This window comes from Notolepis coatsorum, assembly GCF_963971535.1.
Source record: "Notolepis coatsorum genome assembly, chromosome: 17".
Lineage (NCBI taxonomy): Eukaryota > Metazoa > Chordata > Actinopteri > Aulopiformes > Paralepididae > Notolepis > Notolepis coatsorum.
Window position 1 is genome coordinate 109,930,601 of NC_140181.1, and position 12,500 is coordinate 109,943,100.

Sequence of the window (12,500 nt, forward strand, 5' to 3'; positions counted from 1 at the left end):
GTTTTACTGAACAGGAAGTGATGTCACAGGCCCTCCCCACCATATCCATTCAGTCACTAATATGTAATACTACCGACCTAGCGTCATAATATTTGCATATAGATTGTTCTCGCAGGTTGGCCTAAAAAAAGAAAAAATGGACGAAAACGAAGGGTATAGGATATAGAATTAACTCGTATAGTCCCCACGGACGGAGGCAACATTGAACACGAGCTCTCTAAGCTCGACGATGTTGATCTATGAACATGACTCTCTGGTCTAGGCGTTAGGTAACACGGACACGTGGGGAGAAGAGGTCAAGCATCTGCTTCAGCGCAGCGGCGGCCCTCAGTTTTGCCGCAGGGTTGGTGTCGTCTCGGCACGACTGCTATTGATCAGTGCTGTTGTTGTACTAGTGACAGGGTGGAATTCTTTGGATTCTTTAACCTCTCCTTTCGTGGAAAGCCTGACAATTATGGGAACTATGGCTTCTCCTCCTCCCTCCCCACCCTTTGCCTCACTTCCATGTCTTAATCAGCGTGATGCCGTCACGCCCCACTGCCTCTGCCAGTATACAGAACAGAGCCTGACGTAATTGTATTAAGATTGACTATATTGATTGTGTTCTTTAAACCGCAAATGACCTCACCGTTCATGGATTGACTTCGCGATGGGGGGTGGGGGGGGGGGGGGGGGAGGGACATTACGCTCGCTAACTGCCATGGTTACTTTATCGTATGTGTGTCTGTGTGCATGAGAAACAAAAACAAAAGTTCTATGTTACATGAACAATTATGTTACGTGAATTTACAGTCAGTATTTCAAGCTTTTGATGAATTGAAAATGGGGACCCTGATGTAAACAAGACGAAAGTCTTTCTCTGGTCTGCATCCCCTTATTAACAATTGTGTGTATAGACGCGTACTGTATTGTACCCATTCTGCAATCTGTTAATAAAGTTTTCAATCAATCAATCATCAATCAATCAATCAATCAATCAATCAATCAATGGCAATTGTATGAAAATTGGTTTGTTTTCTTTCAACAGACTAACAGAAATAGCGAGTTATTGCTGCCAGTCCCACTGCAGTAGTATATGCACAAGTGCTGGAACATATTACATTTGAAGTGCTAAGCTGAAAATTCCTCTGCCCCTAAAGCCCTTGGATTTTGTATTTAAGCCCTCAGATTTATCACTGGTGATAGTTATAGTACTCTCACCACTATATCCTGTGTGCAATAAGGTTGTGTGGTCTTCACTGGCAGAGAGACGTGATTTGCACCGGCATCTATTAGTATTTATAAAGCCATTGTTGGAGAGCTTCCCCCTTACTGTATATCACTTCATTATTGGACTGGTCCTCTGGACCTTATCATACTCACTCTAATGATCGGATTACACTTCAAACCCCCCCCCCCCCCCCCCATGCAGAGTTTACACTGAACTTGGGAAATCTGCCTTTAGCTGTGCCCCCGACATCTGGAACTTCTTGCAATGTTACATTAAAACAAAATACTTTTAGAATCATTTGAGACAGTTTAAAATCTTTCATTTAAACTCCCCTCCCCCTCCCATGCTGCTATGATGCCTGAATAAGGAATATCTTATCCTATATCATCTGAAATGAGAGGTGAACTCTCAGATGATTTTTTTAGACTAAGTAATGAATGAATGAACATATAATATATGAGCATATCAGAGTATATATTTAGCATTTTTTGATTATAGATTAGATTAGATATTAGATGATTAGATATGATATATTTTAACTATATTTATTGTACGGCAAAATATAACTGAGAGGGCATACATACTCTCATCTTGCACATTGTTGCCCATATGCGCATGTCCAGAGTTATATATATTGTTATATTGTTACCCGTTATATTTATTTAATTTTTTACTTCTCCACTGTACAATAATTCTATGACCTGTACCATATCTTCCTACTACCTGTACCTCCCCTCCCCCCTCCCCCATTCTATGCTATGATGCCTGAATTTCCCCAAGGGGATTTCTATTTTATTTTATTTATCCTTTATTTATCCAGGAATGTCCCATTGAGATACAAGATCTCTTCTTCCAGGGAGTCCTGACCGACACGGCACACAACACGTGTCAACATAAAACAGGGCATTAAACAAAAAACATACAATTCAAATATAAATACAGAAGGCCATTTGTGCAGTGGCAAGGAGCGTAATCAGATCAGCAATAGCATCGGGTAAAACAGTTACATGTTTCATGAAGGGCTAGTCGTAGCATACCTTTAAAAGCATTCACAGTAGGAAGTGCCTCTAGACAAAGTTTCACTTGCAGCGTATTCCATAAAAAGGGAGCATATAGTGGGAGAATGCAGCTTTACCAAGCTCTGACTGCATCACAGGAACATTTAAAAGCATCCCATTTGCTGCTCGTCTGGTATTAAAAAAGCAAGTATAAAAGGACAGAAGTCTGGAGATATATATGGGCAGCTTATATATCAATAAAGGAATATCTTATCTTATCTTATAATAACTGTATGACGTTAGTGACCCATGTCAACATCACTAGACTTTAGTTCATGTTTCAAGTTTGTTTTTATTTGTACATTACAGTGAAATGCTTGGTTCCGTATGAGCCCCTGAGAATGTTCTTCATACAGTAAAAAAGTAAAAGAGGAATAACACTATACAATATACAATATACAATACAATATACAAACAACCTAAGTACAATAAAGTAAAAATGCAGACAATGACGTTACAACCACTTTTTTAAGGCAAGGTGCAAATGCAAATGAGGTATGAATGTAGTGCAAATCTCTTTAATAAATAGATAAATATAATGTAGTGTTTGAAGTCTAAAGTGAGTGTTTGAAGTCCAAAGTGTGAGTGTTTGTCTAAACACTCTTTAATATTTTCCTTTGACATGTTCGGACAGACTCTAAAATTTAAACGCTGCCTCTTGTGGCTCAGTGCATCCCAATGAGGTCTTCAGTAGCAGCAGGGTGTCCTCTCTGTCCTCCACAGCAGGCACGTGCACACATAGAGGCCAAGGGGTGCTTGAGCACCTGCCTTTTTGAGCCTCATCAAAAAAGTGCCCTTTTTGAAGGACATTTTTTTATTTTTATTTTTTTTGTTAAGCATATAGACTGCCCTTCCAACTGAAAAAATTCAGGATAGAATCAAAATATTAGGTAAAGAGAGAGATGCCCCATATTCCATTGCAGTTTGCACGGCCTCCTCAGCGTGCCTCTCCGCGGACCTATATATTTTATGCATAGCGTGGGTGGTGATGAGTTGAATGCTGGTATTACACTCACTGAGGGACACGAAGAAGTCAAGTCCGATGGGATTTGGGAATCTCAAATACAAATCGGGGTTGGAATAAAAAATGCATTTATATTAAACAATACAGAATATACAGCACTTCTTGGGGTCTGTAGGGTAAGCACTTATTCCCTCCCCCCTGAACATTTATGGAGATGTATGGGCCTTTTAAGTCAGTGATAAAAGTGTCTTTCAAGGATAAGTGAGCTCCTGCACTGATTATTATAGTTCAATATTCAATATTTGATCACCAAAACTCCCCAAAAAGCATAAAGAGGGGGCCCCCGCGCGAAAAGGGCCCTTAAAAATCACGCGTGCTACGCGCGCTCGGTTAATATATACACGCAAGTGTAGTGCCCTTTTCAGCCTTTGAGCACCTGCCCCTCTAAAGTCCTGTGCACGTCCCTGCTCCACAGCACCGTGGCTCATCAGTGTGGCAGACACGGCAGACACTTGACTGCACCGGATCTTGAACAGTCTCACTTAGCCATCCGTCCAAATGGAAAAAGACCCAAGGGTTGAGTCAAGCCAGCCAAGTACACACAGCCCTCCCACTTCCATTCCTCATCTTATACAAGGTTACTTCACAAGGGCTGTGCCTTCAAAGTGGCCTTGACATTGAACTCGGTTGGAAAACAACCCAAGAAGCCTAATGGTTAAAGTGACCATGTATAACTGGAGGCATGATAGTGGGAATCCACTGGTTTATTATGGCTGGTGTAGTAACTTGAGGCCTGGCTGCACGTCTGCCATGAAATCTATAAGCATGCTGCAGCCTCAACCCTTAAAACCTTGGACTCTGTATATCAATGTTTAATTAATGTTTAAAATGATCCCCCATTAGCTGCCACCTAAGTGGCGAGCTAGTCTTCCTGGGGTCCACACAGAAAGACGACACAAAACACAAAACATAACAATACATGAGATACATTATGACAATCACAATTCACTTAATTAACAATGATAATCTAAAAAACAGTAAAACATTGTAGACATCATTATCAACATCACAATATTTTGCTCACATATTTAAGTAGTGCATTCTCAGGTGGTATTTGAAAGACACTTTGCTGTTCAATATACTTATGTTCAGTGGGCAGTTATTCCAATGATTGATGGCACGAATCGATAAACAACCGTCCTCTTTAAAGCATTTGATTTTGGACGTGGTAACATAATCTGTCCATCATCGGCCGACCTAGTAAAATAAGAATGAACCCGACTGCATCTGACAATTTGTTTGTATAAGAAAACAGGTTGAGACGAAAAGACAGTGACATATCACTCTGCCCTCAGATTCCTCAGTTGCCTTTCGAGTTTAAATAAAGGTTTGAAATTCAAAAAAAGTCCTTCTGATCACGAATGCAATTTTCACGAGGACAGAGGAAAAAGAACCAATTTCACACGGCTTCTCCAAACTCTGCTGAACACGAATAGATGCACAAATAGTAGAATCGCAAATACATGCGTGAGATCACACTATTCATGACATCTATTCACGTTGAGCAAAATCTACCCTTAGTACAGTAAAACATGATATTGCAATACATCTGAGATGTGTGTGTGTATGGTAACTAACCATAAAGCAGATTCTTTGTATGCACATCATACGCACATCACACTCGGAACAACAACTAACCATAAAGAACCGTAAAGCGTCTCCTAGAATAGAACAGCAATGGCCTCGTTTCTCACTCTCATAATGCTGCGGGGGTAAACAAATGCCGACGCGGCAGCTCGTTTCTGCGTCGAGAGTTACAGCTAATTTGCAGCAAGTTCTCATAAAGTCCCCTTGATGTGCCCACTGAGACCTCCTTATTGCCAGAAGCAGGACCAGTGTGGATTCCATGGCATGCCTGTTTTGCTTTTCCACAGAGAAACACGACGAGGGGGAATGTTCTTCACCGGACTTATGAAATCTTTGTCATGCAGCTTGTTAAACTTATGATGGTTGAGCTCACATTGCTCTCCTTCCCACGTCCTCTATCCTCCTCTCTTTATCTGTCTCTCTCTCTCTCTACCCCCCTCTCTATCCCTCTCTTCCTGCATGACTCTCTCATCTCTCTCTATATCCCCCTCTCTCTGCTTGACTCTCCCCTCTCTCTCTATCCCCCTCTCTCTCTATCCCCCTCTCTCTATATCCCCCTCTCTCTATATTCTCATCTCTCTGTGTGACTCTCTCCTCTCTCTCTCTCTATCCCTCTCTCTATATCCCCCTCTCTGTGCACGACTCTCTCTATCCCCCTCTCTCTGATTGACTCTCTCTATCCCCCCCTCTATATCCCACTCTCTCTGCACGACTCTACCCTCTCTCTATCTGATTCTCTCTCTTCCTGCCTCTCTATAACTGACTCTCTCTCTCTCTCTCTCTCTCTCCCCCCCCCTTCCCTCTATTCTCCCCTCTCTCAATCCCCCTCTTTCTCTGCATGACTCTCTCTGTTCCCCCCCCCCCCCCCTTCTTTCTCTTTGTTCTCTATCCACATCTGTATTATCTCCAGCGAGGAGGCAAAACCTATACTCTGGGTTTTCATGGATCTCTGAGGACATCTCACTGGTGGAATTCAGGCCGCATCACTTCCAGCAACAGATTCTGTACGTGAGAGGCCCTCTGTGACAGTGAGGATAGCACTCCCCCCACCCCACCCCCAAAGGTGGACACACACACACACACACACACACACACACACACACACACACACACACACACACACACACACACACACACACACACACACACACACACACACACACACACACACACACACACACACACACACACACACACACACACACACACACACACACACACACACACACACACACACACACACACACACACACACACACACACACACACACGTACGTACTACGTACACAGGCAGAGAGCATGGTGCGGTCGTGTCAGGGAAATGGGGGCCTTCAGTTTGGGGAATAACTTCCTGTGTTGAGAGCAGATGTCCGGCCGAGTCCAGGAAGGGGCTCTGTTTCCACGGTTTCACTCCCCCCTGAAAAACCAACAGGGTGGGGTCCAGAAAACAGCTCTCCGTCAGCTCTCTCTCTCTCTCTCTCTCTCTCTCTCTCTCTCTCTCTCTCTCTCTCTCTCTCTCTCACTCTCTCTCTCTCTCTCTCTCTCTCTCAGACACAATGCATTCTTTCCCCTTAAATAAATAATACACCAGAAACGGGGTCCAGTTAATTTGTTGTTCACATTCCTTCTGAGTGTCTCAGGAATAGATAGATATGGAACATTGGATCTGTGGAAAGATGTGAATTTGCCTGCTTGATTGTTTCTGTCCATAATGACATAATATAAAGTAATTCAATCTCTCATCAAAATGTCTTATTTTGGTGGGTTCTCCGAGGGAATGGATTTCTTCCTCTTCTTTTTTTCTATTTATGTATATATTTTTTTATTCGTATTTTTCTTAAAAGTGTTAATAAATAAAATAAAGAAAGTATCACAAACTAACGTTTTTATTTTCAATAAACCTATAATATGACCTCCTTCTCGTCCCACATCACCGCCATGATCCCCCCCTTAACCTCTACTTGTCACGATGGGGTTAGGTAGAATGCAATAATACAGAAAGGGAAAGAATGGAGGAGGCAGAGGCGAGGAGTGAAGCTTGGAGAAGGGTGTTTACTGTAGAATCCAGTGCAATACAGGGAAAATACAGAAACTAAATAACAAACTTCACAATACAAAACAACAAACACTAAGACTTACTAGAGGGAGAACGATGCGACACGACGTGGAGGAACAGGGGGTAACTGGAGGAATGTCGCCACACAGAAGGGAGGACAGACAGAACCCTATATACCCCAACTAATTAACAATTAAGAACACCTGGCCAACACAGAATCACAAACAACCCCTAGACAATAAGCAAAGAACAAATAAACACAACTAAACACAAAGGCAACTCCTAACAACCCAACACAGTGCATGACATCACACCAGGGAAGGGAAAGACAATGACAGCACACACCAGGACACCACATTGATTACACAATTAATTATTGTTAATACAGTGGTCAAGATATTTGTCATTGTAGCGTGCACCAATTGTTTGTGACCACTAGAGGGTGGTAGGGCGCCAATATCAGGCCGAGGGCCAATGTCAGATGTAGGGCATTGCCCAAAGTTAGGTGGAGGGTACTGCCCACTGTCAGGTGGAGAGCACTGCTCAAAGTTACCATCCTGACCCGTCCAACCATGACCGGGCCTAGGATCCTGACAGTACCTCCCCCTCAACGGGGGGCTTCCAGACCACCGAAGACAACGTCCATAGCCAGGCGAGGGAGGAAGCTGGAACCCCGGAGAGGATCCAGGGAGGAGACCCGAAGACCAGGGGCCGGGAGGCCGAGCGAAAACCCCAGGAGGGGCATAGCAGCCAGGGGGGTAGAAAACGGGCGCAGATGCCCGGAGAGGGGGGGTGGGGACGGGAACAGAGGCCCGGGGAGGAGGACTGGACCTGGGAACAGAGGTCCGACGAGGGGGGGTGGGGATGGGCACCGAGACCCGGGGAGGGGGGCAGAACCTGAGAACCGAGGCCCGGCGAGGGGGAGTGGGGACGGGCACCGAGGCCCGACGAGGGGGGGTGGGTACAGGTGTAGAAGCCCGGGAAGGGGAGCTGGACCCTGGAGCAGGATCCCGGGCGAGAGACCCTCCAGCCGCCGGACTCGGGGCCGGTTCAGGAGAGCCGGACCGGAGGTGCGGCGGCGACGACCCCTGGAGCAGGATCCCACGCAGACCACGGCGAAGACCACGGCGAAGACCCCGGCGAGGACCCCGGCGAGGACCAGGACGCTGATCACGGCGCAGAGCTGGACCAGACGGGGAGCCAGGATCCGTCGAAGAGCCGGGAGCCGGCACGGCAGCCGGACCAGGTGGAGAGGCCGGGCAGGGCGTGGAGACCGGATCGGTCGCGGCGGCGAGGCGTGGTGTAGGATCCGGGGATGAGGAGCCAGGACCCAGAGCAGAGGCTGGACTGGGCGTGGAAGCTGGACCAGCTGTGGAGGCCTTACTAGCCATACTAGCCTCGGGGGCTAGGCTAACTGTGGGCCCTGGACTCACTGTGGGAACTGTGCTAGCTGAGAATGCCTGGCTAGCTGCCGAGGCTAAGCTAACAGTCGGGGAGAGCCTAGCAGCTCCTGTCCTAATAGCCCTCCTAGGCCTGCTAGCTGCAGAGACCTGACTAGCTTGGGACATCTGGTCCGTCTCAGCTACCAGGCTCACCCTGAACCTGGAGCCTAGGGTGGCAGTGGGCGTCTGGTTAGCTACTGTAGCGGGGCTAACAGGCGGAGCTAGGTTAGCTGGGAGTGGCTGGTTAGCTATTGACACGAAGCTAACGGGCGGAGCTAGGTTAGCTGGGAGTGGCTGGTTAGCTATTGACACGAAGCTAACGGGCGGAGCTAGGTTAGCTGGGAGTGGCTGGTTAGCTATTGACACGAAGCTAACGGGCGGAGCTAGGTTAGCTGGGAGTGCCTGGCTAGCTTGGGACATCTGGTCCGTCTCCGGTACTAGGCTCACCCTGAACCTGGAGCCTAGTCTGGCAGTGGAGACTGTGCTAGCTGGAGACATCTGGTCTCTCTCAGATACTAGGCTCACCCTGAACCTGGAGCCTAGTCTGGCAGTGGAGACTGTGCTAGCTGGAAACGGCCGGTTAGCTATTGACACGAAGCTAACGGGCGGAGCTAGGTTAGCTGGGAGTGGCTGGTTAGCCCTTGACACAAGGCTAACCGGCGGAGCTATGTTAGCTGTGGACGTCTGGTTAGCTGTATGAGCGGAGCTAACGGGTAGAGCTGTACCAACTGGGGACGTCTGGCCATCTATAGTGGCGGAGCTAACAGGCGGAGCTGTGCTAACTGGAGACGACCGGTTAGCTATTGGCACGAAGCTAACGGTCGGAGCTATGTTGGCTGTAGACGACAGATCGGCGATGGACATCCGAGCAGCCTCAGCGGCTGTGGGAGGATCTAGGCTGACCGTAAGCCTGAGAACAGTCGGCAGGCTAGCTACCCTAGCCTCCGACTTGTGCTTCTCCATGAGGCCAGCAACATGTTCAGCCATCTCCCACATCGCTGGCTCCAGTGTCGGATTCTCCATGGCGACCTGGTCGATCTCCCGGAGCAGGAACCCCCACTTGGCCGGTGAGTAATGCTTCATGTCAGTCTCACCGGCCATCAGGCTCAGGACGACCCGAATGGTATCGCTTGCCCTTTCTGCTGTATTCATTATTGGTGGCGACATTCTGTCACGATGGGGTTAGGTAGAATGCAATAATACAGAAAGGGAAAGAATGGAGGAGGCAGAGGCGAGGAGTGAAGCTTGGAGGAGGGTGTTTACTGTAGAATCCAGTGCAATACAGGGAAAATACAGAAACTAAATAACAAACTTCACAATACAAAACAACAAACACTAAGACTTACTAGAGGGAGAACGATGCGACACGACGTGGAGGAACAGGGGGTAACTGGAGGAATGTCGCCACACAGAAGGGAGGACAGACAGAACCCTATATACCCCAACTAATTAACAATTAAGAACACCTGGCCAACACAGAATCACAAACAACCCCTAGACAATAAGCAAAGAACAAATAAACACAACTAAACACAAAGGCAACTCCTAACAACCCAACACAGTGCATGACATCACACCAGGGAAGGGAAAGACAATGACAGCACACACCAGGACACCACATTGATTACACAATTAATTATTGTTAATACAGTGGTCAAGATATTTGTCATTGTAGCGTGCACCAATTGTTTGTGACCACTAGAGGGTGGTAGGGCGCCAATATCAGGCCGAGGGCCAATGTCAGATGTAGGGCATTGCCCAAAGTTAGGTGGAGGGTACTGCCCACTGTCAGGTGGAGAGCACTGCTCAAAGTTACCATCCTGACCCGTCCAACCATGACCGGGCCTAGGATCCTGACACTACTTGGATATGACACGTGCATAACATCTATATCTTTCTCTTTCTTTACAGGAGAATTAGGAGGAGACAGATTCCACTGGAGGCGGGTTCCCTGATGAGGGCAGCATATGTCAGCCAGACTCAAGGCGTCACAGAGCAGCGTTGGGGGGGAGCAGTTCGCCCCCCCCTGTGCTGAGCAGTCATACGCCGTCATGTCCATCTGCCTGTCTGACTGATGCTTACAAGCATAGGGCGCAGTAGGGTGACCAGGTGTCCCCCTTTTGGTTGTACTGTCCCACCATTTGAGACCGCGTCCCACATATTGAGAGGATGTCCCTCTTTTCGAAACAAAAAAAAATTTATCAAACACAAGACATTCCTGTCAAGTGATAAAGTTTGAATATTTAAAACAGATGTTAGGTGGTAACAAGCCGGCTGCCAGTGCCAAGATGAATGTGGAGAGATATAATTCTGTATTTAATTTGTATTTATTTTGATTTAACCTTTATCTATTTTGTTTTTTTGTTTTGTTTTCTTTTAATTTGACTTCATTTCTTTTTTTTGCGTAGCTTTGTCTGCCACATCTGTACTTTTGTTTAATTATTTAAATTTCTTTATTTTTTATTTTTATTTTATTTCTTATTTTTACATGTATGTTTGTCGTCGCCCTCACTGGGTGGGATGGGTGGGATTAGGGGATAGGAATGGGGAAGGAAATGGAAGTTGTATAATTTGGATAACTGAAATGTATATGTACTAATTCTTCCAATAAAAAAAAGATAAACCTAACCTTTATCTATTCGGTGAAGACGAGTTATTCTAATAAAAAAAAATTACATTATCTATCTGTCCCACTTTGTCCCACCAAAATCTTACTGTTGTCCTGATTTTGGACTTTTTGCATCTGGTCACCCTAGGGCGCACAGACATGGGGCACACAAACACACACAGAGTATAGTAGACAGCCCAAACACCGACCAATCTTTCGCCGTCGACCAAAGACACACTTCTTCAATCAATATCTGAAATGAAAATAAAATGTAATACAAAAATACTAACCTTCTTACTGTCTTCTATCATGCACTCTTCCTACTGTACTAATATGTCTCATACTACTAAGCACTCAACACGGCAACACTCACGTTTCAACACTTTGATGAACATTGTTACTCAGCTGATAGAGTTGTAGCCCTTCCTGCTGACTTGTCGTACAGTCGCTTTGGATAAAAGTGTCAGCTTAAATGACTAAATGTAAATGTAAATGTAGTATATGCCTTAAAGGTCAACCTCCACGTATCCTCTGCCACTTTGGAAGTAATGCCCTGTTCTCACATCGCTGTAAATGGGATTTTAAGGGCGGCTGGGTGGCGCAGCGGGCAAGGCGCTCGCCACTAACGCAGGAGACGCTGGGTTCGAGCCCAGCTCTCGGCGTTGCTTCCGGCTTGGCCGGCCGTCATACTAACACAATTGGCAAGTGTTAGAGGGTGGGAAAGCCGGTGGGTGGGGATTGGACGTTGTGGACAGCGACTCCTACAGGTCGGTTCGGTGACGCCTCTACAGCAGAAACAGGAAGTATCGGGGGCAGCGTGAGCCTCCCACGCGTTACTCCTCCTCGCCACTGAGAGTTCGAGCTGCTGCGGTGAAAAGATGCGACGGCTGCCTCCTCGTGTACCGGAGGGGGGAGGCAAGGCTTCTATCCACACTACAGCCGACCAGTGGGAGGCATAGTCTAGCAACGTTCAAGACAGGGGGGGGGGGGGGGGAGAATTGTAATTACGAAATTGGGATGGGAGAAAAAATATAAAAATAAGGAGAAAAAGTGGATAAAAAAAAAGAATTATACTTTTATTAATCCCCTTGGGGGAAATTCGTCCGCATGTGACCCGTCCTAACTATTATAGGAGCAGTGGGGCAGCCGCACGGTGTGGCGTCCGTCCGGGGACCAACTCTCGTAACGCCAGTATCTTGGTCAAGGGCACTATAGCAGGATATGCATGTCTTTTTATGGTGCGGGAGGAAACCGGAGCAGCCGTCGCAAACCCACGCAAACACGGGGAGAACATGCAGACTCACAGAACGGCTTCCAGCTGGGGTTTGAACCCGGGACCTTCTTGCTGTGACTGTGAGGCAACAGTGCTAACCACTGCACCACCGTGCCTCAGGGGTGGGGGTGGGGGGGAATCGATACGTGGTAGTACTGTAGTATCGCAATACTTTGCGTGGCGATACTGTATCGATACAGGGACGCCAAGTATCGATATTTAACTATTCATAAAAAGAAAAT